Source organism: Calidris pugnax, unplaced genomic scaffold (genome assembly GCF_001431845.1).
Source record: "Calidris pugnax isolate Ruff unplaced genomic scaffold, ASM143184v1 scaffold11, whole genome shotgun sequence".
Classification (NCBI taxonomy): Eukaryota; Metazoa; Chordata; class Aves; order Charadriiformes; family Scolopacidae; genus Calidris; species Calidris pugnax.
The window spans coordinates 14711477-14724600 of record NW_015090803.1 but is presented as its reverse complement, the minus strand read 5'-3'; the positions used below and the strand labels follow the sequence as shown (position 1 = coordinate 14724600).

Below are 13124 nucleotides of genomic sequence, written 5' to 3'. Positions count from 1 at the left end.
GTGACAATCAAACCTTTTATCTGGTGAAGAAAGGTGGGGGCAGTTGGGTTAAACATACCTAATTAGATCTAATCCGTGAGTAATTTCTTAATATAAGTTTATTTAAACTCTGCTCACACAATGCTCACGTTCATGTACAGATATATGTACCTGTTTGCAGGCATAAGGTGATTGTTTAGGACAGAGGAATAAGATTATGGATATGTGCTATTAAATTCAGATTGCCTTAAGAGACATCATTTTAATTTCTGTCCCTGATTCCTCCTGTTCAAATGGAAGAATTCTTTTGTCTGTGTTGCACATAAGGTAATAGGCTGTTGCCTGTATCTGTCCTCACTGCCTGAGCCTAAAGTAATTCCATTCTGATGTCACCTGCAATAAATCTCACTGGTGAACTGCCACCGGTGCCCCTTAAACGGCGGATTTGATTTCTTTTTTCTGTGTGATCTATTTTTGATTAAATATGAGTACTCCCCTCGACGCGGCAATACGGACGTGTTAATTTAAAATAGTAATTATCTCTTCAAAGATAACTACAATACGCAGGGATCACAGAGGTACCGCTGGTGTGTGAGAGGAAAATTTGACAAATGGAAAAAAATGGGGAAAAAAAAAAAAATAATCTACTGCTTCTCCCTAAAGAGAGTCGTCTGTGGAGTGCAATAATATTCTGGCATGCCTGAAAACCCTTTTCAACTTGCTGTATCATACATCTTAAATGCAGCTGTAGATCTCATAAGAGATGGCAAAATCAAAATAAAAGCTATTCCAAAATAAGAAGGAGAATAGAGTGCTGTGAGTGAAGGGCTGGGTACAGTGGTGTGGGGGCCACGTGTGTGGCAGCGTCATGGTCCTCGAGGTTCTTACCTGCGGTGGAGCTGAAAGCAGAACCAAACACTTGAGGTTTAGGGTTGAATAGCTTTGGTCTCCCATAAAGCGTGGTGGTGTGGTGTGGTTGTGTGGTGCAGACACAATAGGAAGGAAGCCAGGTATTTGTGAGCTCTTGCTGGTAAAGCTTCTGGCTGGGATCAGTTCTGCCGTGGGGTTGGATGGGTGCGAGTGGCAGCTGAGATCAACGGTAAATCAGACTGCAGGACGAGGAGGTGATCAGTACACACTCCCTAGGCAAAGGGAAGGAAAGTAGTTAAGATAGAAGGTGGTCATGAGTCGGTGCAGAAGCTGAAACCCAGGCAATGGCTGATACAGGTGGCACGAGCATTTTTTTCCCTGTTGTTCAGTCTTGTTCCCACTCCATCTTTAGAGATGCTTTTATCGCTAGCTACGTTTTAATATAGCAAAAAAACTTCCTCTCATGTGCCATATAAAACAAACAGTCTTTTGTCAAGTTACGTATTTTGGTTTTTAAATTCCCAGAAGTCAGGAAAATGTTTCCAGGAAGTAAATCAATAGTAATTCCTACAGTAATAGGGACTTTGTCTATAAGAGCTGTTTGTTGCTATGCATCTAAGAGCTTTTGAAATTACATATGTGGATTTGCCGTAGTATTCACATAGATTTTTCTGCAGGAATTCTAAATTTCATTGAGTACTTAATACATAGGCATGTTTTAGACTCCTATATGAGGATTTGCTCTGCAAAAGCTGAGTTATTCTTAGGTCAGATGGAGAAGTTTTGTGTAGAGATGGCTTGTAGTTATTGCAGACTCATAGTAGCGGACAAAGGTTATTGCTTTTAGTCAGCCTGTAAAAAGGATGGATTACCTCTGGTGAGAATGTGAGTTGAGGAGAGACAGGTCAGGCAAGGAAAATGCTAGACAGTCTGGGACAGAGAGGTTGGTCAGGACACAGGAAGGAAGCATCTCCTGTGATGTCTTGAATTCCAATGAGTTACACCCTTCTACAGCTCCTTCAAGTACTGCAGGAACAATTAAATATGGCTTTTTTGGGGTTGTACTTAGTTTAATAACCACCGTTTCGTGTGTTTTCCTTAAATGTGGTTTTTTTTCATACAGAAAAAGAAGTCTAAGCAGTTCAGCAGTTTGTAATTTGTAAGCTTAAGTGATCATTTTAGATTTTGTTTCCATAAATAAAATCCCCTACTTCTCTGGAAATGTTTTCTAAGAGGAAATACTCATTCAGTGCATTCGAGTTATATGTTAGTCATTTTTCTTCTAAGGCACAGGAGGTTAAATCTTCGTAATGTGTTACTGAGCATTAGCAGATACAGGGCTAGTCATTTATTTTCACTACCCTTTCATGCCTCAAGCAATAGGAAATTAGAAAAATAACATATGTTATTTATTTTAAATACTCAAGGAGAAGCCAACCCTTTAAAAAGAAGAGGGGATGGTGAGTTTCTTCTCCAACTGCAACCTTCTCTGTGCGAGCCAATATTGATGAGTTTGGTTGGAGTTCTGTTGCTGGTTTTGTGCCGTGTCTCTGCACCTCTCTGAGGTTGCTCCTGAAGCCTGGTAGTCTCCCTTCTCTCTGAGGTCTGCTTTAACTATAACATATGTTATTTATTTTAAATACTCAAGGAGAAGCCAACCCTTTAAAAAGAAGAGGGGATGGTGAGTTTCTTCTCCAACTGCAACCTTCCCTGTACGAGCCAATATCGATGAGTTTGGTTGGAGTCCTGTTGCTGGTTTTGTGCCGTGTCTCTGCACCTCTCTGAGGTTGCTCCTGAAGCCTGGTAGTCTCCCTTCTCTCTGAGGTGTTATATTAATGCATGGTTTCCTGTGACCAAGACCTGAGGATCCCCAAACCATCAGCCAGTGCTTTGGAAGCCCAGTGTTGTGCTGTTGATTCCCATTTTCTGTCCGAGAGGGTTTTTTCCCTACTTTTGTGGCCAGAAGAGACTCCAGTCAGTATGTCCCCAGGGCTGCCCAAATCCTTGGCTCTGCCCTTGAGATTGAGTATCCTGTCCATCAGTCTGAGGTCCCTTCCCAGCACAGGGAAACACCTCCTTCTCCTGCTCAAGTATGTGGGTGAGGTCTTTTGCCAGGTTGTCAGTTTGGCTATCTGGTTTTGTGCAACCTTATTAGAAGACTTTTCCTTGAGTTAGAGAAAGGAAGACAGAATTTACTCTTCCAAAGGAGCCGAGGGAAAGGCTTTACATTTTCAATTCTTGTATGCCTGTTAAAATATGTATTGGTGTATGCTGAAAAGTCATGGTGTCTTCTTCCCAGTGCCAATTTATTTGGGTTGCTGTTGTGCCTCTGAGATCCAAGTGCGATAGTGGACTGGTTGTTTGGTGACCTAAGCTGTTAAATCATCGAGGTGTCAGACTGCCGGGTCTCTCATGTGATGAAGGTGTGCAATTCTTGAACTTTCATCCATAAGCAGTGATCCACAGCTCCCTGAAGCCAAATGTGTCAAGCCAAAGCATTTCATGGGTAGCCTGTTCGATGCTGGGGTTAGTTTAGTACCTTAGTGCCCTCCTGGAGTTGCTTTTATTTCCTGGGTACGGGAAGACCTGATTCTTTCCCCATTTCCCTTGTCTTGTCATCGACTTTTTCGGTCTGACCCGGTAGGCATCACCACTGCAAAAGCAGTGTTATGGTATGAGGAGACTATCCCCAAAAAATCTTTTGAAGCTGAAGGAGAGCAATGTGTCAGTGATGGGAAAAGGGGACTGTCCTTGTAGTGTAGACCAAGGTGTTCCCCATTTGTTCTTTTCAACATCCTTGTTTGGTTTGGTTTTTGGTTTTTTTTTTTTTTTTTTTTTTTTTTAATCCCAGTATAAATTACTCAGGACCTGTTAATAACCAAGTTATTAGATTATTGAATAGCTACCTAAAACACTTTTCTCAGCAATTAGTTAATAAAAGTTCATATCAACGTATTCTTAATTGAAGTATCAACTCTGTTTTAGCATCATTGTCAAAATAGAGGAAAATTACCAACTATTGCAAAGCCCCTGACTGAGAGTCATATTGAATATCTGCTTTCTTTTATTTTAGATTTAAAAAAAAATAGATTTAGGTTGGCACTTCTGTTACCTTTGCATTTTATCTTCCATTAGCAAAGAGCATATGCCAGTTTTTCTAGTTTTTCAGCTCTACAGAGCGTACCAAACTAGGCAGAGCAACATTCTAGGGGGGATGCAAATGCGTAGCCCTGCATGGGCTTTAACGGTCAGTTCCTTCACTTTAAATTTGGCTGTATCTATGACCAGACATCTACTACGTTTTGGAATTTAGCATCAGTTCACTTCTTAAAACGTAGCAGTGAAAGGTGCATGCCTCCTTTTCACGGGAAGTTAAGGTATTTTGTAGAATCCTTTTCTAGATCCGCATGCAAGAGCCCTCGGTTACCTGGCGTGTCTTTCTGAAATCCTCAGAGAAACCAGCCAAGCCTTTCATTGGGTTTTCTCAGTCCAGGAAAAATTAAAAAGCAATCCTTTAGCTGTCTTACCCATAAATCTTTTAAATTTCTCATACCTTGCGTCCTTGTAGAAATCTAATGTAGCTTTTATTGGCATTCTTACTCTCCTGGATGTCCATATGTACGCACACACCTACAGCCATCCATTCTGTGAGACCTTTATTAGGTTATCTGCTAAAGTAGTTGCTGATACTGGCCTTTCCAGCGCACAAACAATGATGCTGTAAAGAAGAAAATAGATTTCCTTTTATTAATAATGTCAAATATCCTTGTGCGGAGCTGACCGTTGACACAGCCCAAACAACCGCCAAGCGGATGTGTGCTTTTTCTGCCCAGGGAAGCCTGGTGGTGTGATGTTTTGTGGTCTTTTAAAAAGATATTAAACCTATTCTGGTTAGAAATCCATAACCCCTGCAGTAATGCTTGGCGTTGGGTGCGGGTGAGTGGCTGTGGTCTCGTGCTGAGCTTGTTCTCTCAGCGTATTTGTGGTTACGCTGGATTTTGGAACTTCTTAGCCAACAGTGGGAATTCTGTGAATCGTTTCAGAAAGGTAAACAAGCAGGTCTACTGAATTAACTGTAGAACTCAATAATATACCGTTAATAATTGTCCCATTGTTAATTTTGGGTGCATAATTAAAATTTTAACTCTGCCCGAGATGTTTTTAATCGTCATTGAGTTGTCTCTGAGTTTGCTTTCACATGGATTGCCGATCTGTGGGTGTGAATTTCTGTTGCAGAAAGTGATGGAGGAAGCTTGATCTTGTTCAAATATCTGAAAAGTGCCTAAGGCTGAAGCTGTGGAGCTGTTCACAAGAGACTCCGTTAAGATCACACCCTGAGATGAGCAAGCAGAAAATTTTAGATATGCTATTTTCTGGAAATGTTTCCATTTCTCCATTGATGGTGAAAAGAGGCAACGATCACAGGGTCCGACAAGGGTGTCTGTTCTCAATCATTTATGTGGTTAGGTCCAATGCAGCCCTGTTTTTTGGGTTCTGACAGTTGGCTGTTTGGTTGAGAAAAGTGGATATAGGTTTTGACTTGGCTGATTGTCAGTCATTTTAGGAGGCAGCAAAATAGGTGGTGGTCCTCACAATCTATAGCATCAATTAACTTCTTGGGTTTTGCATTGAGCTGAGCTGAAGGACATCTGTCTGTGCTTGTGTGGGCACGAAGGGCTTGAGGAGCTGCTGCAGCCCAAAGGGCACGGCCCATGGAGGGGATTTGCTGCCTCTGCCATGGAGTGGGGTAAAAATATTATATACCTGCCCCGCTCCGTGCCTGGGTGAAGCAGATGTCTCTGACTAGCTGCTTCTAGCTTTTTGTAATCTGATTATGCTGTTAGCACATGATGCTAATACTGGAAAATTGATACAAATTAGTTAATCAACAGGCTAATTACTCTATTATGTTTTTTTCTAGCTTGGGTGATTTATATTGCTACTTTATTTGACTTCCTTTCATGGCAATGTTTCTGAATTCTGACTCTAGCCACCTGTGTATATAAATGTATTTTTGAGAACTGAGTTTTCATCTGATTGCAATTATGATTAAAATTCCTTACAAATATATCTTTTTGAGGAGCAAATCTATCAAGATGCATTCATGACAGCCATTGCTTGCAATGCTGTGTTTCTAGATGGAGTATGAATTCTTTGGGTTAGTTTGACGGACTTCAGAGTCATCTGAATCTAGCTTACTGACTAAGACATATTCTTGGTTTTATGCAATTATATTTTCAGTTAAGTGTTGCATTTAATGTCACTTAAATCCAGATACAGCTTGGAAGAAGATTAAGAAAAGGTGAACTGTTGATTTGGAGAGAAGGTGTGGGGTTTTGAGCACTTCCATGACTGTGTCCATGCGTGGAATATCAAAATAGAGGAAACTTTGCCATACTTGATAGATTTAACATTTGAGCTTTTTGGTTACCAAACCAAAACTGATCTCCCAATTTGTTCTGGTGTGTGAGTAGTGTCAAGGTCCAGTACTCCCTGAACAGCTTTTCGCTATTCCACGTGTGGAGCATATGATGTTTAATATCTAATTTACTTACCTGAAGACAGTTGATGTTACATGGGATATCTGATTTCGCAGTGATACAAAATATATTGAAAACACAATAGAAATGGAAGTAATGTAACAAAATCAAGCAATTGCAATCCACAGCTCACAGCTCAATCACAATAGCAATATAATTCCTATTACCAGTCTCGCTGTCACGATGCTGAGCATCTTCAGTCACTGGGAATACGTGGGTTGAATCCCAGTATTCTGGACGGACTGGCTCAAAGTTTTGTGTTCTCCTTGCTGAAGACATAATTTGAATGTTTTCCCTCATCTCAAACGAAGCGAGCTTAGGTCCTCCTACAAAATTAGCACTACAACATGCTGCCCCAGGTCAGTCCTCTCAGGGGTTTTGTTTGCTTCTTCTCGTCACCTGGTGTCACTGAATTGTCACCCAGTGGCATTCTCAGCGCTGTCATCATAATCCTTCCGAGTGGGGAATGCTGTCATGGGTGAGGAACGCTTGTCTCGTGCTTTGGTGGATTTCAAAGGCAGCCTTTCTTGAAGTGCAGAGGGAGATGGAGCTACGTGGGACACATGATGCCTAAAAGTTACCTGACCTTGTTAGCACAAGCAAGCTTGGCTTACTGAGAAACTGGCCTTTGGTCCAGAGTCTGGTCTCTGAAAGTGGCTTGTGGAGTTGGGTAGGTGTAAAAAAAACCAAACCAAAAACAAAGGGGAGGATGAAATAGTATAAAAATATAGATAGATGAAGGTGCTGCATTTCTTTCTTTCATGCTTTTGTCATACTTAAAGCAATTTTCTACTTAGAAGGCTGTATCATCCCTGTGTTTAATACCCCTTGATAGACTCTCCTTCCATGAATCCATCTGAGAGCTTTCAGGCTTCCACGCAGAGGTGAGGAGATGACTTTGGGAGCGCTGGTACGTGAGCTGCCAAGCGGTGGGTAGCACAGCAAGTGTGTGCCCCCCTCTGCGTGCCCAGCCTGGAATAGCTATTCCTCTGACTCACCCAGGATAATAGTTGATTGTGTAGGCACCCCGTGCCATCCACTCCTTGGTGGAGGGTTTTTTTTTGTTGATCCTTTTTTTAATAGTCAACTTGTGGATATGAATGACTATAGAACGATCTCGGCTTGGTCTGAGAGGGATTGTGGCTGTCACTGCCTAGAAAATAATTCTTTGCAGGTTGAAGCAATCTGAGCGTTGACTGCTTTTATCCCCCGCTCCAGGAATTTGTTCACCAAAATTAGTGTGTTCTATCAAAATGTTCTGCCTGTTCCCAGGAGGAGGCGGCCACAGCCGCGGGGAATATGGGACCGCTTTTGGGATGCAGAGTGATGAAAGTCAGTTACGGACTCCTTTTCCATCCAAGTGCATGCTGCTAACAAGCATAGTTGGTGTAACAGAGTGTTAGTTGGTGTGTTTGGAATAGTTGACATGGTGCAAGGCATTGTGTGTTTCCACTGCTGGCTCTATGTGCCATCAGTTTTTAGCCAGAAATATCAGAATGCAGGTATCTGGAGGCTGACTCACCATCCTGCAGGTAAAAAGCCATGTGTTAATTTAGTGAGCTCCTTTCCCTTCTACACGCTTTGAAGAAATAATGAGGGAGTTCTAAGTTAAAACTTGCTTTACTGCTTACAGCGGTTGTCGGTTTATTAAAGCCACAGCCTTTGCTGCTTGCAAGTGTGTAAGAGGTGCTGGCTATTAATACACCCCTCCTCCCATTACTGTATTTAGTTCACGAAATAGTAAACTGGTAGCAACTGGGAGGCATTGCTTTCTGGGCAATGCACACTTTGTATTATTTTTTTTTATTTATTTTTAAGCTCGGTCCTTGTAATTTTGAAGACAATTTAAGGGTTTTTGAATGCTGCAATGCTGTATTCTGGAGCCGCTGGTGATCTCAGAGCTTTGATGCAGCAAGAGAAATGGAAGTGGTACATCTTCTGGTTTTATTGTTGTGGCATTTGAATTGTATGAGTAGGGTCGACACCGTAGAAGATACCTTTCGGTGGGCTGATACATTAACAATAGAGAAGCAGGTTGGATTGAGCAGAGGAGCGGTACGCTGCAGGAAAAAGCTGCTCCTTCATTACTGAGCTGTTCTTGTGTTGCCTTGTGTCTGGCAGACTTCGTTGCTAGGAATGAAGACTCTCTTGCAATTTTTTTTTTAACACATTTTCTTCCAAATACTTGCATTTACTGTTTTGTTAAAGACCTGGTTCAGGGGGACCCTATAAAGTAACTCCATTAATGATTTCTTCCAGGTGTGCTGTGAACAGTGGCTAGTACAACTCCCTCTGCCAAACATTAATGAAGGATTGAGCTAAATTGCAGCTGTAGCTTTGTAATAATTTTTGCAGAATTTCACCTACACCATTTTTCCTTTAGCAACATCTCCTCTTACAGCAATGGTTGAGGTGGTTTTATTTTTCAGGATAAAGAGCACATCCAACGTCCCTCTGAATTCAAGAATCCTGTTCTAACACCTGCACAGTCCATGAAAATTGGAGTCTTGCATATGAAAAAAAAAAAAAAAACAACCTTATTAGCTTTGGAAGAATACTGTATTCTGCTTGTTTTCTAATTTCACCTGACCCTGATGCTTTTCATCCCCTTCTTCTTTTCTAAGAAGTTTTCCTGCTGGCAAGGCATGCAAGCTCGGAGCTGGATGATTAGCCATCACCTTAAAATGAATGTTAATAGGGTATGAACTGATCTGTAGCCATACACTGTCTCCATTATTTCAGGGTACTGTTACTGAAAGGTAATTTTTTGTGGCTGTCAACCCAAGTATATAATTTCGTTTTCTTGACTTGTATTTTGATCTAGTTCAACTAGATTTTGATCAGTTCACCTGATCTAGTTAAAGATGTCCCTGCTCATCCCAGTGGGGTTGGACTAGATGACCTTTAAAGGTCCCTTCAAACGCAAGCTATTCTATGATTCTGTGGTTCTATTTTCACCTGTCAGTGATTAAGATATTTTTCTCTGGTGGTTTTTTTTTTTGCTGACTGTGCCATGACTCATGCATATTTTGTATGATTGCTGATTATGAGACACAGAAGGCATTGCCTCAGTGGTTCAATTTACAGTTCTCTTGACCCCGTAAAGTGCATCTGGAGTGCTTTGCTTGTGGGAGGTTGCTGTCATGTTCCTATGTTCTTATTCAGCTGAGCTGCTTCTGTAGAAATCCTTGGTCAGTGACCTAAGAAATACCCACTCTCCTGAAACACGTGCAGTGGGGCTGGGTCTCTCATGCGGTGTGGGATTGTACATTAACTGATGGAAGTGGGTTTTTGGCTGTTTTTCAAGAAACATCCCAGTTTTAGCAGTTAGGTGATGAGATTTATGATACACATTTTGGTGAGTCTCTCATTTTTGTCTGGGTTTACTTACTTCTCAGCTGGATATAACTACTCATGGGTTACACAATTCTTGGCTGGAGAATCTTGCCTGAGCACAATCTTTAATTTTTTTATTTAATGTGTGGTTAAGTTTCATTCTCTTTTGGTATTTGTTTTTACTTGCTGCAGAATGAAACCAATTCCACTTGTTTCATCTCTTTTGTTTTCTCTCTCCCAGTGGGCATACTAATAAAGGACAAGTACTTTTATTGGAGTGGACACTTACTCTTTACTGTGGAAAAACACTGTCCTGTGATTATAAAACAAACCCAACCAACCAAAAATAAAAAAGAAAGATTAAGGGGCTTCAAAGCCTCTGGAAGGCTCTTATGGGAACAACAGGGCATTTGGTGTGTGTGGAAAACCTGCTACAACACTATCTTAAGATTCTCCACATGACAGCCACTGATGACTGGGGCTGGCTTCCAAGTCTGAAATCAAAGGTCAGTAGGTATCTAGTTGCTTCATGTACTGCAATGTCATAAGCAAAATTAATCCATAACAGAAGATGTATTTTTCAGCAATAAACCTGTGGATTAGCAGTATCCTTTTTTCACATAAATCAAGCTCGTGTTTCAGTATTTACCCTGCGCATCGTGATGCGACTGCTTAGTCCCTGGGTGTTGCCATTGAGGTCGTTTGTGCAGTAAAACCAGTGAGGGGGTTTTAACGTGGCTCTGGCTTCACTGTTTGTACTGAGTGGGGCCAGTAAAACCAGTGAGGGGGTTTTAACGTGGTGAGAGCCTGGCTCTGGCTTCGCTGTTTGTACTGAGTGGGGGTTTGGGGATAAAGATTTCATAAACATCATAGTTCTGCTGGTGGCCTGGGTGGCAAAATAGCAAGATAAACTTTCCGGCTGGCAGTGCCACCCTTCCTGCTGATTTGTTCCATGGCTGAAGTTAGTCACTTCTTTAAAAAAAAAAAGTCTTATGTTTTAAGAATGAAGGGCAAGAGTTGGAAAATGGTGATGAAATAGCACAAGTTAACCAGCATAAAGAAAACCCATCACATCTCACCGAGTGTAGGGGCTTGGTCTTGCCAGCAATCCAGATGTGCAATGAAGGGGAGAGGAGAGGTGGCTTCTAAATGGAGCTCTGGTCCTGTCCTCAACACTTAGGACCCTGGAAAAAGCAGTGTGGATCGACCTTGATATTTGGGTTGGAGTTTTTCCTTCCTAGAAACTCTCCCCATCAATGCTTTTATTTCCTTTGACTTTGTGATGAGCGCTCCTTGTCTTGTGTCTGATGTCTGAGCGAGAGAAGGGGATGGAACTCATTCCTGCCAAGCATCTGTTCCTGCAAAAGCTGGTGGTGCTGTGTTGGTGGGGCCCTGGCAGCTTTCCCCAGCACACCCCATCAATTAAACACCACGGGTGCCCGTCCCCGCAGCAGCAGCATCCCATGGAGCCCACCGTTGGGCTGCCCAATGGGTCACTGCCTGTCCCCATGGGCTCCCTTGCCCTTGTCACAGTGCCCTGCCTACCTAGAGCCATAAAATCTTGGTAGGGTTTTTTTTTTTATTAAACATTTGGGTTTGGGGTTTTTTTTGATGTTGTCTGGCACTGATTTCCTTCTTTCCCTAAGTAGGGCAGTGAAGTTTCACTGCTGTGAAGCAACTGTTCTTGAATTCATCATGAGCATGTTAATGCTTGAAGAATCTCAGATGATTCGGAGATTTCTGTTAAAAGAAGTGTAAAATGATGCTTAGAAAAACAGTATTGGTTTGGATAAAGGTTTTTTTAATTTTTTCCAATTCGAGCAATATGCTTCCCAGAATGAATGCTTCCAGTATTTTAGCTTGGTAGAAACTTCAGCCTTATCAAGGCTTTAAATAATTTAGGAGTTAATCATCATAAGAATTTCCCTGTGGTATGGATAAAAGACTACATTTTCTGGACTTGTGAAGCACGTTCCAACTTGCTAAAGCTCTGAAGGAACTTATACTTCATCTGTGGCTGGTTTTATAAATTAATTTTAATAATTACAGAATCACAGAATCACATGGGGTTGGAAGGGACCTCTGGAGATCATCTAGTCCAACCCCCCTGCCAAAGCAGGTCCATCTGGAGCAGGTGGACCTGCTTAATTTGAATAATTAATGCTGGTTTTATTAATTAAATCTGTTACAGTTTCTCTTAGTTGTTTGATGATTGGTCGATTATAGGAACTGCTATATCACATATGTCTAGATGTGAACACCTGTAGGTGTCTCTTGGTTTTATTTTAACCATTTAGGGTCTTTAACATCTAAATGAGAAGCAACTGTAGAGAAAGCTGAACTTGTGGACTTCAAGCAGTTTCAGGAGGATGTACCAAATCAATAACTTATGCATTTTTTAAGTAGGAATCTGTTTAGTAGAAGCCTGTTAACAAGAGTGGGAGTGGAATTTGGGAAGCTGTTTTAAGTCGTGCCTTTTTTTATTTTTCTGAGGAATTTTGTAGCTGCGAGTTAGTTATCAACAAGCTTTAAGCATTTTGAGGTTTTCTAAGGAAAATGAGCCCGTTTTGGAGTGTGGTGCCTGGTTCTGTGCTGCTCTCTGTCATTTCCTGCTTGAGTCAGCCCAGCTTCTGATTTACATGTTTATAAAATAAGAAGTATTTGGATGTGTAATTTGAACATGTGAGTTTTCTACCAGAGGTTTTCTGGATCCTAAAGGGAGAATCAAGAGTGAAGCATCCATTGCTGAGCCTCTCCTGTTCCCTGGAAGAGTGGAGTCTGTGAAAGGAATGTGCAGAGGAGCTATCATTTCCACATCTCTTGCTCTCTTTCCTGCTGGCAATTCCTACGAATCCTGGAGGATGTTAGGCTGCAAGATAAAAGTTTGACTGGAGATTTGGGTTTTCTTTTCGAGGCTATTTCCTTCCTACCCGTCCTCATCCTTAAGATCTCTTTACTCCTCTGAAACAGCTATAACTTCTCTAGCTGGCGTTTCAAAATTTGCCTTTGGCTTTGACCTACATCGATCCTGTACCTTTCAAAACAGAGAATATATGTAATAGTTCTTTTATGATTTCAAGGCTTTATAGCTGCGTGACACCTGAGAGGCAGGCTGTGCTGCAAGGCAATCAAATGTGCTGTGTGAGTTTGTATGCTGCCACCCCGAATTTACAACCTCCAGCCATCACTTCTGTGCTGTTGTCGGTGTGTTCTTGATTAAAAAAAAAAAAAAAAAAGTTTTTGCATTGCATTCACTTTTTGGAAATTTTAAATTATCATTCAGGCTACTGTTGTGGTGGCAACAGCCCTTTAAAATCTCATTTGCAGTAGCTGGTGTCATTAATATTGTGGATACATCCCGGGCTGTTGTATAGATAGAATCATGGAATTGCCTGGGTT

At 41.5% G+C, this 13124-nt stretch overlaps 1 protein-coding gene across 1 annotated transcript in view; it reads left to right on the top strand.

Moving 5' to 3' along the window:
- Nucleotides 1-13124, top strand: part of BZW2 (basic leucine zipper and W2 domains 2) — a 55833-nt gene that overhangs the window by 5241 nt on the left and 37468 nt on the right. The window lies entirely within an intron of this gene.